This window comes from Poromitra crassiceps (assembly GCF_964638095.1).
Source record: "Poromitra crassiceps genome assembly, chromosome: 9".
NCBI lineage: Eukaryota > Metazoa > Chordata > Actinopteri > Beryciformes > Melamphaidae > Poromitra > Poromitra crassiceps.
The window spans coordinates 5,621,452-5,639,562 of record NC_139630.1 but is presented as its reverse complement, the minus strand read 5'-3'; positions in this window follow the sequence as shown (position 1 = coordinate 5,639,562).

Genomic DNA, 18,111 nt, shown 5'->3' with positions numbered 1-18,111 from the left:
TAAATAGTATAATAGTTGTACTAGTTGTCTGTTATTTTTCCTATAATTCGGAATTCTGAGCTAGTTATTAATTATTAAGTTATACATTTACTCAATTTCCCCTCGGGGAACAATAAAGTTATTCTGATTCTGATTATTTCTAAAACCAATAATCAAATCACAGGCAATTAAGTAATATGATAACAAGTAGGCTATAGATACATTTGTATGGTGTTACATTTACAACCAGGCTAGGGGGATGTGGGTGGTAGAGCAAGGAGGAGGGGGGGTGCGAGGGAAAAGGGGCCGTAGCGAGGGATATGAAGGTGGTAGAGAGTTGGGATTTGAGGGATGTGGGTGGTGGGTGGTGGGAGGGGGCAATGGTGGGGGTCTAGGGACAATGGGCTGTATCTAGGGATAGGAAGGTCATAGAGAGTCGGGATTCGAGGTGTGGTGTTGTGGGTGATGGGAGGAGGCTTGGTGCCATAAAGCTGAATGGCCACACCACTGCGCCATAGTCTTAAAGATGAGATTAAATGCCATCTCAGTGTGCCTCAGAAGATCTGTGTGACTTATACTGGCTGAAAACAAACATTGCCCTGACTGAAAGAGGGTAGAGAGGCGGGACATAGCATGTGGGTGATTTAATTTGATCATTCTGGGGAGTGGAGTTGACATTGGGTTACCACTCATGTACATATTGTATATATTGACTCGATTTGATTTGATTTGATTGCACTTTGTCATGCCCTCAGCCTCATCTACCACCTAGTCTTTTCCCCTCTTCTCTCTATGTGTGGTGTATGAGTGTGATTGGCATGATTACAGCAGATTGGAGCCTGGTGTGTGGGAGTCGGAGCCTCAGCGTCACAGCTGCCTGCCATCAGAATCAGCCTGCCTACTTAAGCTCCAGCCCAACACCCAGTCCACACCGGATTATAGATTGTCTTCACGTCAGTTGCGTCTCTCCAGCTTCCATAGCAATTGGTTGCTCTCTGCTCCGTTCAGGATACTAACCTCTCCTAAACTCTCTTTTACCCAGGATCTCCTGCCTGCCTGTCTGCCTGCCTGTCTGCCTGCTGGAACCTCTGGACTCTTGCCTGACCTGCAAACCTGCCACCAGGCGTTCTATAAATAAACACCTGTTCTCCTTGCTAACTGCCTCCTGTGCCTCTCTGCCTTGAAGTCCTAAAACTGTTACACCGGGTCTTGACACACTTGCAACCTTGCGATTGCCGTTAGTTATCTTCCTACTTCTTATCCCTGTATATTGATGTAACCGCTACGCTGCATACAGACACTAAGACAAATTCCTCGTATGTAACTTGCATACTGTGGCAATAAAAGTGATTCTGATTCTGATTCTGATTCTGGGTTAGGGTTAGGGGTTAGGGTTCCAGACTGAGGTTTCCAACCCGAAGCAGAGTGCTGCCTCCCGGCTTGGAGCGTCGACTAGCTGCAGTAAAGAGCTGCAGTAAACAACGATATTCCTGAATGCGAGTTTCATGAGCCAGTTACATGTCCTTTGCATTCTACATTAAATGAAGACATTACCGTTAGTTTTATTTTGTATGTTACATACTTTTTGGCCAAGTTTATTAACATTTATGGGATGAGAAAAGTCTGCCCAGGTTACAGGGACTAGGCAGCCATCTTGCCTGTTGAGAATTTTGAAATGGGGTATAAATATGATAGTACTACCTGAGGTGACATCAGCAAACTGCAGATGACAGTTATGAATGAAATCTTGAAAAAGTAACTTGTGATGTGAATTTTTTTAAACTGAAGAAATAGGATCTTTGTGATTTTTTTGCATACATTATTAAATAACCAGGGATGTAATCTAAAATAGAAAAAGTCATTTTTCATTTCAGCTCGACTTTAAAGGCCCATTCCCTTGGTTTTGGCGAGAAATAAATGTGCACAAAGTGTTTATTATTGGCACTGAGTGAATGCGCCTTGACGTAACTTAAAAATGGCGACCAGGGGCGTTTCTCTCCGACCAGCCGTTCAGAAGATATATGGAAAAACCGCAGTTTCGAAGTGGATAGCATCTCCCGCCACAGCTAGAGGATGTGACGTCTCGCGCGTTCACGAGCTTGTGCTCTTGTCCTAGACGCTAACAGGAAATGGCTGAAGTAGCTTTTAACGTTACGCTCATCGCTAGCTGCTAGCTAAAGGAAACAACACAGACTCCAGAAAAAGTCCAGACTAAATAAATAAATATTTATCTAATGAAGCCCGTCTGGCCAGACAGCAGCAATGTGACCGACATCGGGGGGAAACTAGAGTCAGGACTGTGTTTTCGGTTCATGAAGGGAACTTGCTGCTTGTAGCTACTGTAATGTGGTTTTGACCAGATAACGTTAGCTGCTTGCTAATGGATTTTCAAGATTCAAGATTTTTACTGTCACTCCGTAGTACAAGTATCTGACCACCTGGTCAGAAACTCTGCTAACATTACCGTCTTGTGTGAAGTAATGCAACCCTAACGTTACTACCGTTATGCTTATGGTCATGGAACATTATTGTTTGACTGCATTTAGCTGCGGTGGTGAGTCTGCCTGAACGTTAGCTTGATGCTATATGCGGCTAACTAATAGATTTAGCTATATTTATAGAAATTACCACCAGCCCCACTAATAACGTTACTGTCTTGTGTTGATAATTAATCTAACAGTCGGAAATATGCCTAACGTTAGCCTACTGTCTGTTATGCTTACGGTACATTGTTTGACTGTTCAGTTTGGACGGTACCGTACATACAGGGGGAGCAGGCTATTTCCTGGCTTCTGCTAACATGAGTATCCACTTCCCGCAGCCAGCAGGCTCTGACTGCAGTTGGCTGTTGGCTGCATACTAGTAACGTTAGCTTGATGCTAATCGCGGCTAACTAATATTAATTTACATTTATAGAAATTACCACCAGCCCCACTAATAACGTTACCGTCTTGTGTGGATAATGAATTTAACAGTCGTAAATATGCCTAACGTTACTGTTATGCTTATGAAACATTGTTTGATTGTTCAGTTTGGTCAACTCCAGGCATTACAGGGTACCGTACATACAGGGGGAGCAGGCTATTTCCTGGCTTGTGCTAACATGAGTATCGACTTGCCCGCAGCCAACGCAAGCCAAAACACGACCAAACATGCCACAATAACGTCCCCTAATTCATCCAGAATCCTTCCTGGGCATCTCGAGGCTGATCTGACCGATAAATTGTCCAGGTTGCCATTTTCAAGTGACTTTTATGAGTTAACGTTACAAAGCAACGAACAGCTCTGCTGTTGCCAGGCAACTGCTTGTGCGCGTGCGAGTATGGTGCCCACGCGTCAGCTCGTTCACACGCTGCCTGCAGTTACACTAACGGCCACCGGCGTCAGTAATAGTGAGTTTTGACGGATTGGGCCTTTAAAGGTTTGCACTTGCCCTCTCAGGTCATATCCAGTGCTATGTCAAGGTAATCTTCCATCCATAAAGGACGGGTGGCACAGAGCAAAGGTTTATTGCATGTCAATTTTACAGAGAGAAGTACACTCTTTCCACATTGTGACCACACAAAGGCTCGAAACAGAGTTCAGACAACATGGCTTGTTGTTGTTTGAGAAAATATGGAGCAACAGGTTCAGTTCCAGCAGCAGCACTTCTGCCCACTTGTAGGCAAAAAGAAAGTATAGTGGAAAAATAGGGTTAGGCCGATGAATTTGTTTGCGGTTGTTATAAAAAAACGGGTCCCAGATAGCCGAGAACCTTCCAAGCGAGTTAGTTCTCAGGCACCTGAGCCTCTCAATCTGCACAACAGAGATCATGTCCATCAGCCACACCTGAAAAGAAGGTGAAGAGGAGGACTTCCACTCCTTCAGAATGAGTCTTTTGGCGACAGTTGTCCCCAGTCTCAGAGATTGTTGCACAGCTGTAGGGAAGTTCAGCACTCCAAGCAGCCGAAGATGGCGAGTTCTGCCTCCGGCTGTAGGGTTATTTTGTAGGCCTTAAGAGTACCAATCAAATATTTTGCCCCAGAATCCTGTTAATGAAGGGCAAAACCAGAAGGCATGAGATAGTGTGCCCTCTGTCACCTGACACCTGTCACACAGTGGTGAGACAGAAGGGAAGATCCTGTGTAGTTTATGCTTGGAGTAGTGCAGATGGTGAGTGACTTTAAACTGGATCAGCTGGTGTCTGCTATTAATTGAGCAGAGTTGTACCACAGACTCCTTTCCCATATAATGTCAGATAAATCAATACCAAGTTCCCCCTGCCACGCTTCTCTATTCCTCTCAGTAGAGGCTGTGTTGCAGTTGTCAAACAGACACACAAATCTAGACATAAGATGCTTGGAGTGAGGAGCACTGGTGAAAGTGAGCCTGAACGCGGCGATGCTTCATTCAGGAGATTCAGTCCCTGACCGCCGCACCGTTAAGAGGGGAGAGAGATAGTGACACAATCAAAACCCACAGAACAGAAGCCGTCACAAATCCCGATCGCATTTCCAAAAAGGAAACACATCTGCTGACATTATATGTCAACGTAAAAAAACAGTTACTTTTCTTATAAATTGCTTCTAAATTGTACAAAAGCCTGTCCCGTTCCCAGCATGATGTCAGATCCATGGACATTGCATGCTGCAGCACATCGGGAGCACATGTTGTTAATTGACTGTGCAATGTGCAGTGAGAAGCCTAAAGTGGACTTACCATTTGTGTGCCTTGAAGCCATGTAAGTCCTTGTAAGTCCTTTCACATCGTTTCGTCGTTTTAATGGTCATGGTTTTCAGCAATGTTCATTATCTTTGTAATTATGGAGATACTGACACTTCAGTTGTCAACATTTTAACGGAGGCTTCTGTTGCGCAAAGCCACATCGGCTTAATTATTGGCTAATTGGCAGTTGATTTTACATGCAACCCAACATGAGAGGGAGAGAGAGGGGGAGAGGGAAAGAGAGAGAGAGAGAGAGAAGGGGGCTGCTTTTACGCATGCTTTCAAGGCACCTCTGAGGCGCAAAAGTCCTTGATCGTTCATCTAGGAATGTTTTCAAGACATTTGGCATTTGATTGTCTTGTTTGCCCAGTGCCCCATTCGGTGTCTGGGAATCTTTTGCCTTGGACAAGGATTTCTCTGTTGACTGCATGGATTTCTTCTGTGCACAATCTACTGTGCGTTTTTCATCTGTGTCTCGTGCATTATGTACTTAGGTTACTATTCACCCTCCAGATGGCTTCTATAAGAAGAAAAAAAGCTTTTAAATGAGCCGTTTGTAAAACTAATTATAAACCTATTAATAAAAATGCTTATAAATGAGCCATTTAAATTAAATTAATGAAATTGACAAATGGAAGACTGATGAATTAATGCTGATTTGCAAAATGCAATTTAAAATGTGCCTTTTTTAATCCATTTTCATATTCTTGGCTATTCATTTTCATATTATTTGTCCTTTGCATAATTCATTTTCGCCTTTACTTTACCATTGGACAACTGTTTTTAAAGCACAAGCACAATTGTGCCACACTACTGTATACAGGTTAATTACGTACTAACTTGCACCATTTAAATACATAATTTGCTATATAGACTACATGATGTCATGTGTTAAAAAAATTCTACAACATACAGGTGTTAAAAAAATATGCGTGTGTTCAGGGAAGCATAAAGCTGGGGCTGGACGAGAACAATGATGAGATGAAGGTTGGGGTAGTACCGGCAAGAATTTCAATCCACTTTCACCCCTGGAGGGCTCAGTAATACATCGTAAAAAGCATGCTCATTTGAGCGCTTCAAAGGTGCCAATCTTGGATCGAACATAATTTCTGGTTTCCAGGAATCTGAACCAATTCGTGCCGGGCAACCCAAACTTCCTCTTCAGCAGATCAAAGGATGCAAAATGACTGTCTATGTATAGGTCTTTGATGGAAACCAGCCCGCTCTCACTCCAGGCGTGGTAGTTTTTTTCTGCCCATGGAGCCAAAAGAGTGATTGAAAGAAATTGGTGTGTGGACATAGACATCTGGTAGACTCAAAACACTCCTGACAGAGTTTTTCATGACAAAACTTAATTTGAATTTTCCTAAGGTCCCAGGTTTTTCTAACTTAGCAAACAGCATGCTGGCAAGGAAGAGTTGACAATGGAGTTGGCCTCCATTTTCAGCAACAGGGGGACCCCAGAAGTTAAGTTACCCGGACTCTCTTGCTGCCAGTACATCAGAGGCCTAACATTGGCTGGCCAGTAGTAGTGCCTAAATACTGGTAAGGCCAGTCCTCCCCCAGACTTGGGTTTTTGCAAGTTAATTTTTGAAATTCTGTGTTTCTTATCATTCCAGATGTAGGACAGAATTACGGAGTCCAGTTCTTTGAAAAAAGGTGATGTGAGAAAGATGAGAAGATTTTGACAAAGATAAAGGAACCTAGGAAGAGAAACCATCTTAATTGAGTTTATACGGCCAATCAGGTAGAGGGGCAGGATTTTCCAGTTTTCTATACACTTTTTAAGTCTTGAAACAAAGTCCGCAAAGTTCAACTTGAATGTTAGTTTAGGATCTCTGGGTATGGTCAAATCAAGATAGGTAAGGCGGTCCCTTTGCCAATTTGAATGGGAGATTCTCCAGGAAACCAGGAGTGAAGACATCAGAGAGAGGCATAAAGTCGCTCTTTGTCCAGTTAATTGTGTATCCGGACAGCTTACCGAAGGTGATTAATTCTAGGAGAGGGGATCGACTTCTCTGAACTATGTCGGTATAGTATTACATCGTCGGCATACAAGCTGATACGCATCTCAATGCCTCCGACCTTCAGACCGGCAAGGCTTGGGTGACTGCGTATTTTTAAGGCAAAGGGCTTGAGCGCAGCGGCTTGAGCGCCTCTTTTCGAGAGAGGGCAACCCTGCTGGACCGAGTGAAATAATGGGAACCATTGGTTACAACTGAACATGTTGGGGTAGCATGTATGAGCTTTACCCAGGATACAAATGACAATCTGTGCAATGACTTGAACATATAAGGCCACTCAACCTGATCAAATGCCTTCTGTGCATCGAGTGATGAAATCGCTGTAGCACTGGTCTTATTATGATCTGCATACATGGTGTTGAGGAGACGTCTAACATTGGAGAAAGAGAACCTATTTGGGATGAATCCTGTCTGGTCAGGATGGATGATAGATGATACATGTTTCTTTAGTCGGGTAGCCAGTATTTTAGTGATTACCTTTCTGTCAAAATTTTGGAGCGCTATGGGTCTGTAGCTGGCCGGTTCCACTTCGTCCTTCCCCTGTTTTTTAATGAGGGAGATGTTAGCTTCATATAGTGTTATAGGCAAGGCTTTGTCCTTCTTAGAGCTCCATGTCATTCTGAGGAGGAGTGGATTTTTCCTATAAAATTCGGCACCGAATCCATCTGGCCCAGCAGCCTTGCCTGATGGGAATTAATTAATGGCTGAAGTTATTTCCTCCAATGTGAAATCAGAGTCTAAGTCCTCTCTCGCATCGTCACTAAGTTTGGGCATTTCAAGGGGGTAAAAAAATCACTCAAATCAGATTGAGCAGCATCACACTTTGATGCGTAGAGTTCACTGTAAAACTCTCTAAAATGATTGTTTATCTCTTTTGGGTCAGTCAGCAAGGCGCCTCTTTTCGATTTGATGGAGAGGATTGACCTGGAGGCCTGAGCACCCTTCAGCTGCCACGCCAGGAGCCCCTCTGGCTTATCTTCCAGTTCAAACTGCTTTTGTCTCAGTTTTAGAAGTGTTTATTTGACCACCCAGGATGCAGTTATATTCATATTTTATTCGTTATTTTTTTATTATAATCTTCAGAGGATTTCGAGACCTGATGCCACTTCAAGGGCTGGAAGAGCATTTTCAATCTCTAATAGTCGTCTGTTTTTCCTTTCTGGCAGCTTACTCATATTAGATTATGGCCTATATCTTCCGACAGGCGCTATCCCTAAATAGCCTTAAGGCACGGAAGATATCATTCCACCTTGCGCCGTCCGCCAGGTGTTCTGCCGAGTTTTGCTCCCCGCCGAGCAGCAAAAAAACACCCCCAACTCACGGGAGCTACTTGTAATGATGTATACAGAAATTTAACTGTTTCAAAGTGATATAATTGTCTGGTAGACTTGACCTCCCTGATTTCTAAGATAAAACAGCCCCGAAATATGTTGGGGATGCAATTCTCGGCGGGCATGCGGAAATGTTCATGGCACTTGTCGCAAGCGCAAATTAGAGCTGTGCCAATTCTGCCAAAAATCATCTGCGCCCCAAAATGCCTGCGCAAACGGGATTTGGGCGGTCTTAACTACCAGAATTATTCACAGGCGTGGCCAGGCAAGGCTGGGGATTACGTCAATCAAAACCAATCACATTCCCGTCTCGCAATGGTTGTTTGCGCGAGGTTGACTCGCCGGGCATGCAATATGCTGTAATTCTCTCCATGCGAAATAGTGTACTCACTCGTGCGAGGACAGAGGGAGGTTATTGACAGATTGTCTGTGGTGCCAATGACCCTTCGGGTTATGAAGGTAAATAGCCTATGTCCATTGTCCCACAAGTGTTCTCAATTAATTTCCCTCTTTGCAATGTGATAAAAGTTGCCTCACTGAATTATCTGCTAATACCCAATTTTTGCAGCATAATTTGATGTCTTGGCGTGGCAAGGCTGTGCCTAATGAAATATCCAAAAGGAATTCCACTTTCCCCTCGCAAATACTTCTCTGCGCTGGGAGCGCAGCCGCAATCTCCGTACAGAGCGCCCAGCGCGGAGAGGTATTTGCGCGTAAGAGGTCCTTTTCAAAGCTCTTAGCGCAAAGTAATTGCGCGCTGCCGACGATAGGGTAACGCCATCTATCCCACATTTTAGCGCTGAAATGCCTGCTTTGGCATGGGGCAGCCAATGCCCAGTACAATTATCACAGGCATGCGCTTGCGTCCGCCCCCAATTTGCAATGCGCATGGCGTTAAACGCAAAATTAGCGCTTTTGGGAAGATAGAGGCCATCATCTCCGCAAATGACAAACTTTAATGTTTCCCATAGTGTGGAGTCTGATACTTCACCGTTCTCATTGAATTCTATAAAATTGTTTAGTTTGGTGGTAATACAATCTATGAATTTGTCTTCAGCGAGTAGGGACGGGTTGAAACGCCAAGAGTAGGTTTGTTTGGGAAGAGATAGACTTACAGACATTGTCCATGGGCTATGGTCAGAAATCAGTATGCGTTGGTACTTTGTGTTGGTGACATGGGAGATTAATTGAGAATCAATTAGGAAATAGTCTATTCTGCTGTAGGATCTGTGGGCATGGGAGTAGAATGAATACTCTTTATCAGTAGGGTGTTGTGGCCGTGATGCTCATTATACCACACCTAAGCACGACAATGTTTTCACGACTCTTAGGTGTGGTATAATGAGCATATACCATGGCCTGTCATGATCTATTGCTTAACACGTTCACTGCCATTGACGAGATATCTCGTCTTAAAAAATCCAACGGTTGACTGCCAATGACGAGATATCTCGTCTTAAAAAAAAAAAAAAAAAAATTGACGGTGGGACGTGGATCAACGCCCCCCACGTCTCCTATAAAAATATTGGAGCCACCGAACGTGTACAACCCATTCCACCGACCCACTAAGTGGCGACAGTGCTCTCCAGACTAGAGGAAGGCAAGCAAAAAGCAGTGTGAGGAAGCCATTCTCATGAAAATGGATTGGCGAAAACGCTTTCGCTTTCGCGCTTGGGAGCTGGCGGTGGGGTTTTGCAAATTTGCATAATAGATTACGGGTGGAACACACTTTGAAACACGCAGCATAAATAAGACCAGAATCGCAAAAGCTTCATCAAAGCTCTCAACCGAAACCCCAAGAAACGAGCGAGCCCATCCAGACTTGCCCAGCGGCCGCCAGCAGACAGGAGCAGCAGCAAAGCAGCAGCAGAAACGAGCTTGTGACACGCCCGCTGCAGCCAAGAAGAACACACACGGAGGGAGGAGTTTGAAGGAGAGGGGTGTTTCCTGCTGTTATGGAGGAAATTACTGTTCAAAACTATTGTTTAGATGTCTGACGTCTTACTGATGCCAAAAATGAATGGTTAAAGTGACTGTTCTATCGAATTTCACAAAAAGCTATTTATCTCAGCTTAAATTTTCAGACGCTGAAACCATGCTGTATTCAAGTGCTAATGCCTACATAACTACTAACTCTACAAACTAACTCTTTTAGACAGAGAAAGCACACATTCTATTAGTTCTTTTGAGATATTTTGTGTTCACAAAATCTTAGCAGAAAAGAATCCTCGGGTCTTGAAAGATGAGCCAGAATCCTCAAAAAAACCCTCTGGCAGAAGCTACCTACAGTAAAAAAAAAACGGCTGGCAGTGAATGTGTTAATTATATTTTAAGTTATCCCACTTCTCCCTGTTACCCTCAGGGAGGAGATACAGGGTCCCAAAAGCACGCACAAATCGCTTGAGGAACAGTTTTCTCCCGCAGGCCATGAGACTCCTTAACATACACAAAAAGTGTAGCAGCTGTACTGTACCGTACTGTAGCTGCTACCATTATGTATGTCTAATGTTTAATTGTATGTTTAATTAGGTATATGCTATTAGCACCTGTACGTCATATACGTCGAACTTAAAATGTTTAAGCACGTCTAAAGTATGCACATGACATGTGCACCTATGTGCACTGGATATGCCACTGTCTCTGACTTGTCTTATCACTCTACTGCCTTATTGCTTGTTGTGTCTCTTGTTGTTTTTGCACTCATATGCCCTGTTATATTTGTACTATGTTGTAAACGGAGTCTACAGCACAAGAATTTCACACGTGATACTTGTACCACGGAGTGACAATAAAAATATTGAATCTTGAATCTTGAATCTTCTCATCACACACCTATATTCAGAGGGAAGTTTCCATACAATGTACTACGGTGCCTGTGCAAAAAGCAGGCATAGTGGGTTAGGCCACGAGCTGCGTATGTGAGCCTGCACGGCGGTGCCAGGCCAGCTCCATCTGCCAGCCTGCTGAGGCGGTCGAGCCCTCGTGGGGAAACCGAGGGACAATATTGTGGCTGGAAAACTCAACAACGTTGGACAGGAAGCACCTGCAACTGAAATGTCGATGACTGGGGCCGCAACTTCCATTCTGGCCCATGCAGACAACCTGTTAAACAAAGAGGAAACACACACAGAGAACAGCACTGCGGTCTATGGTCCCTATCTTCCCACTGGCCTTAGGCACTAAACTGGCGCTAAACGCAAAAAAACCCGTGTTGCGCCTGACTCGGGAAGATAGCATCATGTTTTTAGGCCCCGAAATGCGCTTTATGCCGAAGAGGCGTGGCGCAGTGCCAGAATAGGCCAGAATGGGTGTTTCGGCCTTAAATACCGGCCTAACGCTATCTTCCCCCCTGGTATTAATTTAGCATTTAGCGCTTTTCAAAACCAGGCCTTATTCAGTGCGCCGCGGATATTACTATGCGTAATTATGCGCTGCTCTCCTCTGCCGATCTCACACTCTCTCCCCCTCTCTCTCTCTCTCACTCCCTCTCTCTTGCTCGTCAGACAGGCACAATGACCGATGAAAAAAAGGTTGTTATACCGTAGTTTTGAGCCCCTGTCATTCAGAGGCTGTTGCATCATCCTACCTGTGCAGTGGGGGAGAAGAAAAGGTAGCGAGAGAAAACTATATCATTCTGCCCAAACTTTCACCAATCTAATCTCATCATGACATCCAGGGATAGGCTATAATTTTCTAGCCGATGCGTTTAGAACACGGTGCACGGGGGGAATTAGGGGCACGGTGGCTCAGTGGTAGAGCTGTCGCCTCACAGTCACAAGGTCCTGAGTTCGATTCTCGCCTGGGACACTGTGGGCGCTGTGGTTGTGTTCCCCCCCATATCTTCAGTGCCTACTGCCCAGGTGGGGTATCTCGTCGTAAGGGCCTTTCTCTCTGTGTGGAGTTTGCATGTTCTCCCCGTGCTCCCCCAGGGGGTTCCTCCGTATATAACCCCCCCACTAAAAACATGCAGAAGATCAGATCGTCATCGTCATCCGACCAGTGACGACAACATCCGAAGTTGGTCCCCGGGCGCTGTACGAGAAAGCGACCACTGCTCCTGGCCTGCCCCCCGGAGGAAAGGACATGCCTGGATGGGTTAACTCATTGAGTGCCAGCCACTTTTGGAGAACGGACGCTCCCAGTGTCAGAGTTTCAGAGCGTTTTCCTTCAATATAACAGCACCCCCACCCCCCTCTACTGCAAACTCCTCCTCCGTGGGTGTGTCTCTGGTGGCTTTCCTCGCTCTGCTGCTTGTCAGGCGAGTCTCTGCTGCTTGCGGATCCACTTTCGGATGGCCGCCGCTCGTCGGGGGAGTCTGGATCGGGCTCGCTCGTTTCTGGGGTTTCGGTTGTGAGCTGGGATGAAGCTGCGTCCGATTCTGGGCTTTCTGGGCTTTCTGCTGCGGGTTTCAAAGTGTGCTGCACCCAGAGTCTATTTTCCGAGCCCCCCACCGTTGTGCGCCGGCTCCCAGCGTGACAGCGAAAAGCCAAACCATTCTCATTAGAATGGTTTCATCACGGCTTTTTCTGCTGTTTTTACTCAACATTCTCTAATCTGGAGAGCACTGTCGCCACCTAATGGGTCGGTAAAATAGGTTATACACATTCAACATGCCCCAAAATTTTACAGGAGATGTATTAGGCATTGATCCACGTCCCACCGTCAAAAAACGCAATTGACGACAATCGTCGTCATTGTTGACGACGATTGTCGTCATTGGCACTCAATGAGTTAAATGCAGAGGACACTTTTCACCGGCCACCGTCAGCATGAGTGTGTTGTGGCCGCATGCATGTGTTGTGGTGTTCGTGTGACAATAAAAGACGGGCTTGTCCCGTTACGAGAGTTAACATTCTTTTCACTTTGATCTTGCTATAGTGTAGCGTATTTACTGTACATGCTTGCTGTATTTAAACTGCAGTGAGATTGGTTTGAGAAGCATAATAATATGGAATAATATATATGGAGACAGATGGGGATGAAAGAGGGAGGGGGGAGCTCAGAGCACTTTGGTCGGGATTTTCTGACCGGATTGGATCGCTCCGTGGAATGGAACATGAAAGGGACATTGTGATTCATTTACTGCACTTCTCCAATGAGCACGGTGTGAATAATTCTACGCTTAAAAGGCGTGGTTATAATGCTTAAGGCCGCGTGTAGCACCGACACGAAAATAGGCACTGCGCCGGTCCACGCCCACTAATATAAGCTGCGCTTGGCACTAAGCGCTAATTTAAGGCCAGCGCCCTATAGGGCCCTATGTGTGTTCCATCTTGCAGGCGAGGTGGCGCAGCGGATGGCAGAAATGAGCGAGGAGGAGAGGAAGACGATGACGGATGGTAGGCCAGAGAGGAGCACACTCAATTTCAACTTTTAGTTAACGGGTGTTACGACCATGAAAAGTTGTCTAGGGCGGTACACAGGTGTAACATATGAAGTCCAGGAACAAAAGGAGATAAACTGAATTGAAAAATGCTCAAACAAGGGTTTATTTTGACAGGATGTTTAAATGACACAGGAAGCCAGTAACTTCAGGGTGGCCAAAGGGCCAACCAAATTACATAGAAAACTAGAATGACCGCAACGCGGACTTATGCCTCCGCCATTAGTTCATTCTACAGTCCAAATCGCCATTTGAGGCAAATTGGAAGAAATTCCGTCAAGGCGCTCCTGAGATGTTGCGTTACAGAGCTTGACAATTGGGTGTGTGAGGTCACAGTGACCTTGAACTTTGACCACCAAAATGTCCTTGAGTCCAAGTGGACGTTTGATGCAAATTCGAAGAAATTCCATCAAGACATTCCTGAGATATGGCGTTAACAAGCTTGAAAATGGCATTCGAGAGGCCACAGTGACCTTGACCTTTGACCTTTGATAACCAAAATGGTATCAGTTCATCCTTGCGTCCAAGTCGATGTTTGAGCCAAATCAGAAGAAATTCTATCAAGCCGTTCTTGAGATATTGCGTTAACGAACTTGGGAATGGCGTTCATGAGGTCATAGTGACCTTGAAGTTTGACCACCAAAATCTAATCAGTCGATGTTTGAGACAAATTTGATGAAATTCCCTCAAGGCATTCCTGAGATATCGCGTTAACAAGCTTGAAAATGGCATTTGAGAGGTCACAGTGACCTTGACCTTTGACCACCCAAATCTAATCAGCTCATCCTTGAGTCCAAGTCGATGTATGAGGCAATTTTTCTGAAATTCCGTCAAGGCATTCCTGAGATATCGCGTTAGCAAGCTTGAAAATGGCGTTCGAGAGGTCACAGTGACCTTGACCTTTGACCACCAACATCTAATCAGTTCATCCTGGAGTCCAAGTCGATGTTTGAGGCAAATGTGATGAAATTCCGTCAAGGCATTCCTGAGATATCGCGTTAACAAGCTTGAAAATGGTGTTCGAGAGGTCACAGTGACCTTGACCTTTGACCTTTGACCACCAAAATCTAATCAGATCATTCTTGAGTCTAAGTCGATGTTTGAGGCAAATTTGATGCAATTCCGTCAAGGCATTCCTGAGATATCGCGTTAACAAGCTTGAAAATGGCGTTGGAGAGGTCACAGTGACCTTGACCTTTGACCTTTGACCACCAACATCCAATCAGTTCATCCTTGAGTCCAAGTTGATGTTTGAGGCAAATTTGATGAAATTCTGCCAAGGCATTCCTCAGATATCGCGTTAACAAGCTTGAAAATGGCGTTCGAGAGGTCACAGTGACCTTGACCTTTGACCACCAAAATCTAATCAGATCATCCTTGAGTCTAAGTGGATGTTTAAGGCAAATTTGATGCAATTCCGTCAAGGCATTCCTGAGATATCGCGTTAACAAGCTTGAAAATGGCGTTTGAGAGGTCACAGTGACCTTGACCTTTGACCACCAACATCTAATCAGTTCATCCTTGAGTCCAAGTCGATGTTTGAGGCAAATTTGATGAAATTCCGCCAAGGCATTCCTGAGATATCGCGTTAACAAGCTTGAAAATGGCGTTCGGGAGGTCACAGTGACCTTGACCTTTGACCACCAAAATCTAATCAGATCATCCTTGAGTCTAAGTCGATGTTTAAGGCAAATTTGATGAAATTCCGTCAAGGCGTTCCTCAGATATCGCGTTAACAAACCTTGTACGGACGGACGGCCGTACGGCATAATAAAGCAAACTACACTGAAAGAAAAACACAATCCTACCCTCCCTAGCCTACAAAAAACAGGAGAAAAGGGGGGATGAAAATAAAGGGCAGCACACCCCTACAGGGCTTCCTGACTTAACACTAAAGAAACAAAAAGAAAGAAAAGCTGGAATGAAACCCAGGTTCAAAAAGTCACTAAAGTAGCTAGTATGAAGAGGCCAAAGAAACAAGCTACAGCGTCAATGCCAAATACGTCAAAAGGCCACTAAGAATATAGGCATCAACTTAAAGGCCAGTAAAAGGTAATAATCACCAGGGCATATCATAGTGTCCTCCACACCTCAGATACTTTACAATCATTCTATCAGTCAGTCACAGTTGACAGAACAAAAAAGAGCCGGCAAGAGCTGACAGCTAAAGGCAAAAGCTGCAGCTTCACAGTGTGCACACAGGGCAAGAGCTGGCTGTAGAAATGGCAAAAGGCTTCCAGGAGAGAGCAAGGAGGGTGGAGGGCCAGTGTTAAGCATGCAGAGCGCTCCGCTAACACTTACCTACAGTGCCATCTTGGAACACTGGAGCTTATAGAGTACCGCAGGGATGACGTATTTTTGTAGTTGGAATGCAGAATTCCCGGACTTCTGGGTTCTTCACTGTTTCTGGCTATGGGATTTTTGGAGCGATGTTTCAAATAAATATTAAATAAATAAAAATTCACCTTAGATAGCAACGTCACTCCCACCTCTCTCTCTTCCCCCCTGCTCCCGCTGTCTCTTTCGTTTGCAGCTCGCTAGCGCAGCAGAGCGCGAGCGTGCTCCGCTGCGTGGCGAGGGCAGTGCGGATGGTCAGATCAGTTAACATGGGCGCCGGATGAAAACTGGCTGCGCACCACAGCGCTGTGTATGTACTGTCCATATAGGACATATCAGTATGCTTGTAAACAAACGGATTGGCTGCTGTCGCTCGTTTTAAACAGCAGTTCATGGTGATGCCCTCTTTGAACTCTAACTACCCCTTCATACTTTAAGCTAGACACATTCAAACTTTAAATGAGTCACCACTTTTAGGATCTCCTTCATTCAGCTTTATTTAATATTTTGTACTGTTTGAGAAATCACAGTTTATGTTGGTTTCAATACACAGTGCCTCCTATCAGAACAGAGGCTGGTAAAGCAAGTCTGTTCTACTATGGTCCTTGGTCCTGGAATGATCTGCAAGCCAAACTCAAACTCGAGACCCTTATCTTATCTCCTTGCATGATTTTAAACTTGGTAAACTGGTACACAGCGACCTATTCACCTCATGTAGAAGAAACCGTCTGGCTTGAGAGACTAACAGGAAGTGTGAATACAATCAGAAGTTGTATTTACAGACTCATAATGTGAGTCAAACTAGGTTTGACCAGGTGAGTCAGACTAGTTTGAGCAGGTAAAACAGCCGGTGTTTTGAACAGGAAGTTGTGATACAATGGGTCAAGTGGGCGGGGCTGCATAAGGTGAACAGGACCTGCTGGAGAGACTACATCTCCCAGCATGTCACACGCTTTTTCTTTTCCCCTGTTTTCTCCCCAATTGCACTACTTGGCCAATTCCCCCTTCTGTCGTGGTCATTGCTCCACCCCTTCTGCTGATCTGGGGAGGGCCATAGCCTGGCAATGCTTCCTCTACATGTGCAGTCACCAGCCGCTCCTCTTCACCTGACAGTGAGGGAGTTTCACTGGCAGGAGATAGCACATGGTCGTGGGAGGATCACACATTTTCCCCCAGTTCCCCTCCACAGGTGCCCCGACCAACCCCACTGGCTTCCCACCCGCAGACACAGCCAATTGTGTCTGTAGGAACGTCTGGCCAAGCTGGAAGTAGGCGAGTGCTTTTACCTCTACACACTACCCAGATGCCACCATGTCACACAGATGTTCACGTCTACACACTTCTGAATGCCCTCCCCCAGCTGTGAAACATCAGTCCATGAGGGAGGGAGGAAGTAAACCTTTCATTCTAACACAAACATCAAACTCAAACATAATGTGTGCAAAGCCAAAAGAGGGTGAACATAACTTTGCTGTATTGTGCCACTGATTGAGGAAAATGGTTGTGAGTTATGACGCTTCATGCTGAGTCAACTGATTTACAGTCTAAATCATAAACTGCCTGCATCTGACTAAACTTTATTATCTGCTATCAGAAAAAGATAGTAGCCATGACAGTTACCTTGATTCCACTGACAGCAGCATGTTGACTTTGCAATGCTTTACAGTGTACATTGGGGATGGATACGATTACAATTAAATATTCTGTAGAATAACCTCGCTCTGAAACCAATTAGGAATATAATGGGAATGTGATGTGTGGTACTGTATGTACTGGTGTAATGTAACAAAGTAATACTCCTTTGTTACAGTACTTAAGTATTTTTTGGAGCATCTGTACTATAAATACTTGAGTGTTTATAATTCTATCAACTTTCACTTTTACTCCACTACATTTCCTAAATAAAATGTATACTTTTACTCGAGCCACAAACATGCAGGTTTGGCGAATCAGTGCTCCTAGGTTACAAGTTACTGTGCGTTAATCACAATCCCCACTCCATTGCAGTTGGTGGTGGTAATGCACCATAAGGTTGTTTGCCAACCGCTATAAAACTCTAGCACAAGAAGATTTCCACTGAAGCCCAGGCATGTCAGATGAACATGAATAGAATCGACATGACTGGATGCTTTTTTTTACTACTTTTACTAGCTACTTTTACTTTCAATACTTAAGAACATTTGATATCAATAGCAGACACCAGCTGATCAAATTAAAAGTCGCTCACCGTCTTCACTATTCCAAGCATTAATTACACAAGATCTTCCCCTCTGTCTCACCATTGTGCGACAGGTGTCAAGTGTCAGAGGGCATTTCTTTTCAAATGTGGTTGACGGACATGACCTCGGTTATA